At 42.8% G+C, this 3,584-nt stretch overlaps 1 long non-coding RNA gene across 1 annotated transcript; it reads left to right on the forward strand.

Annotated features, from left to right (window-relative positions):
• Positions 1-2,462: 2,462 nt before the first annotated feature.
• Positions 2,463-3,259, forward strand: LOC142408747 (uncharacterized). Its single transcript, XR_012775401.1, has 3 exons — positions 2,463-2,719; positions 2,811-2,902; positions 3,221-3,259. It is a non-coding gene; the product is annotated as an uncharacterized LOC142408747 (long non-coding RNA).
• The last annotated feature ends 325 nt before the right edge of the window (positions 3,260-3,584 follow it).

A 3,584-nucleotide genomic window follows, 5' to 3' on the forward strand; every position in this document is an offset into this window, starting at 1 on the left:
TAAGTGATATAAAGGATTGATTGCGCATATATAATCCTTTAGACAGAAACCATTGACCAAGTCTGGACTTGGATCTAGGACTGGATCCAGCTGCACCTAGACTCCTCTCTGAGAAGGCGTTTAGAAAGCAAGGGGATCCTTTTCCGAACCTCATGACTCAACGGGAGGGTCTCCCTGACAGTTTTGTCTGATCCTGTGCTCTATGCAGTAAATAATCAAGTGTACTTTCCCATCGAATCTTGTTAAAACACTGTTACATTTACCACTGAACTTTGTTAACTCACTGTTTTATATCGATAAAGTATATTGTTGCTTCTCTCTTATGAGTGAAGTGCACTCTCACTCCATCCGTGCCATCTTGCAATGAGCTAACAGATATAAAAAAGGTGGGACTATCACCATTTAAACATCTACATAAGAGCTATCTATACAGTGTCCCTTTATACACAGTAGAGAGAAGCACTCCTAGAGCACACATCATTTCATATTGCCAACAGCTTATTTATGAGCTAGCCCCTAAGAGGTCAATAGAACAGCTCGCAGACAGAGATGATAAACACTAAGTAAAAGTTGTACAAGCAAGTGTACAAATTATAAGGTTATTAGGATGTAATTACACATTAGGATGTAATGAAGTTAAATGGACATCAAACACTCAGTTCCCAGGGCGCGGGGGCAGGATGTTGTGGTTTCTTTGGAGTAGGGTGAATGGATGAAGCAGAACATAGTGGCCAACTCTCCCGAACTGAGAACCTGGCAGGATCCTTCTGCCTTCACACAAACGCACACCATTGTTAGCAGCAACACAGATCTCCAGAGAAGTTCAGAGACTGGCATGTTCCTTTCAAAAGACGCAGGAGCTGTCTTAAAGAACTGTGCTTCTCAGAAGAATGTACTTTGTACCTCCTATTCTCCTGCTAATAGCCTGTGATTTGGAGCATATTTCTGCTTGGATATTTCCAGTTACTTGAAGAATCAAACTTCCTAATTTGTCTCCTACTTGTTCTTCAGCTATACCCAGCTGTGTAACAGACTAGCAAGCAGACACCATAAAGGAACTGTCTGTTCTTTGCATAAACTGGGATTGATGTTTCCTAATAAACCTGTGTTTTGAGTTGTACACATTCAGATTCAAAAATGTATAGCCAAGACTGCTGACTGTGATCCCATCACGCAACAGTATGCTTGTGTTCTGCTACTATGACATTTTATGTAGTTATGTCTTCTTGTCACAAGAAAAACTGCAAATGTAAAGTAACCAAATACAAGATACAGAGGTTTTACTCATTTTTTGGCAGCACTCAAAACTCAAATCACTCTGATTATACAGCAGTGAATTTAGGTATGTTACAGAACACATGAAGACAAACACGGCCTAAAGTCAAATTGACTAAAGTCAATCTTTGCAGCAGGTAGGGTCTTGATTTGCCCCTCAGACTTGAGGCTGCTTCAATCTATTCTGAAAGTTGTATATTCTTAGGATAGATTTTGTAGCTCAAGATTCGCAAAGAATCAAGCTCCATTTCCCAGAACACTATTTTCATACCTTTTCATCATATAAGGTAATTTTTCACCTGCTGTTTTTCTGGTTATTTAGATTATCAGGCATCAATAAAGCTCCTTTAAATAAAAAAAAGAAGTTTTTTTTTAATATCTTTATGTAAATATGTAATTTAAAAATGGGTTATATATTTATGGAAAACAACAGCTAACTCCTCCCCACTATCCTCCTCCCCTCCCCATAGTATTTTAAGTCAATATTATTAAGATGCAAAAGGAAGTCCAAGTTTATCATTGCAAACTGAAGGATTTTCTCACTGAAAAACCTAAACCCATGGGCACTGTTCCAGATTATCTAGGATCTCAAAATGACTCTTACATCATACTCTCTCTTAGCCACCAACGTAAGGAACGAGGCCAAGCGAAATAAGATGGACACTCCCAAATCTAGATGACCTGTAACTCTCAGAAAAGAGGTCCAGGGCTATAGGCAACCAGACACAACTTAGGGTAGACTTCACGCAGCTCTAATTTCAGCCAGCAGCAGGGATCTGTCTGGACCCTGGCCAGCATCAGACTCGAGGCAGTGAAAAGCTCTTTTTGTTCTCAGCCCCTTTTGTTTTTTTGCCAAATAAAGCTTGCACACACTACCAGACCTGCTTTTCTATTTATATCCCTGTTTAGACATATATCGGTAACTTTGCAGCAGACCTTTCAGAGAACACATACGTCACGGCAGACACTTTGCCAATGCACAGACTGCAGGGAAGCAAAGCTCGTCAGCACTCCCCACAGCCCTGCTCCCTCCAGCATGCACACCACGGGCCTTCTAGGTTAAGCAGCTGTCTTTCATTCCCACGAAAATTGAGCTGGAGAACGGATAAGGGGAAGTGACACATTTCCGTCTTAAATTTCGGGCTCTTTCAGTCTAGAGGCTGCGTGCAGTGGAGTACATACTCAGACCTCTGAAGCAGGAATTGCTCGCGTACTGCTGTTCAGATGTAGCAGCAGAGATCCTGCTTTGTAAAGTTACAAGAACTATGAACACATTTTACCTTTGAAACACTACAGTTTACAGGGTTAGAAATAATAAAATAATAGCAAGCCCAGCAGAAAGAACAGAGCTCGTGTTTAAAGTACGACTTTTCCTCTTCTAATGGGTAGATATTTATAATTTACTAACCCTGCAATGATAATGAGAACAACCTGACAAAGCAAAGTAAGCTCTCTGACTTTCCAGCTTAGTGTTCTGTTTGCTCGGGTAAGTGAGCTGGTTTTCATTTTAAGTGAATACGTAACTCCGTTCGTAGGCTGCTCAGCACAAGAAGTTTGGTCTCTGGGAGTTTCTCAGCAGCCAGTGTGTCAAGGAGGTCTCGGGGAGACTCAGCCACGCAGCCCAGAGGTAACCGGGGTCTGGGGCACACACGGAGAATGGAAAGCAGCGGCAAAGTGCTGGGGGACAGAGAGGCCCCTGCCAGCACCCACGGGGACGCAGGTCACGCTGCGCAGGCAGGCTGCAGGGGCTCATCTCTGCTGCGTGGTGTCACTCACAGCACCGATTCCCCCAGCATCTCTGAGAGAGCTGATATGCTGGCAAGGCACAGCACTGCCTAAGGTGCTAAATGCTGTCTGGTCAGTCTGGCATTGCCTGGTCACCCAGGCTAACAATAATAGTTTGCTTTCTCAAGCTCTGCAACATACTAATTCAGCTGTACTGCAGCCTTTTCTTAAAGATGACTTGGTCTCTGGCAGCTTGGAGACATCTGAACATCGCTTCAGTGCCTACAGTCATAACTATTTATCTTTGATGCTCTCAGTCGAAAAGACCTGCATCTCTTTCCTCTCCAAACACACCAGATTTTTAGGTAAGAAACAGCCTAAACAGAGCCACAGAATACAACACGTAAAGACTAAAAGGTGGTGGGTTTTTTTTTGGGGGGGGGGGTGGGGGGGTGGGGTGGTGTCAGAGGGACACAACACAGATGACACAGACACAATTTCATCCTATGCCTGTATGCTGTTATACAGGATAATCTGGCTTTTCACACAGATATTTTAGAATCACTCTAAAAACCTAAATCACT

The sequence above is a fragment of the Mycteria americana genome, chromosome 4 (assembly GCF_035582795.1).
Source record: "Mycteria americana isolate JAX WOST 10 ecotype Jacksonville Zoo and Gardens chromosome 4, USCA_MyAme_1.0, whole genome shotgun sequence".
Taxonomy (NCBI): domain Eukaryota; kingdom Metazoa; phylum Chordata; class Aves; order Ciconiiformes; family Ciconiidae; genus Mycteria; species Mycteria americana.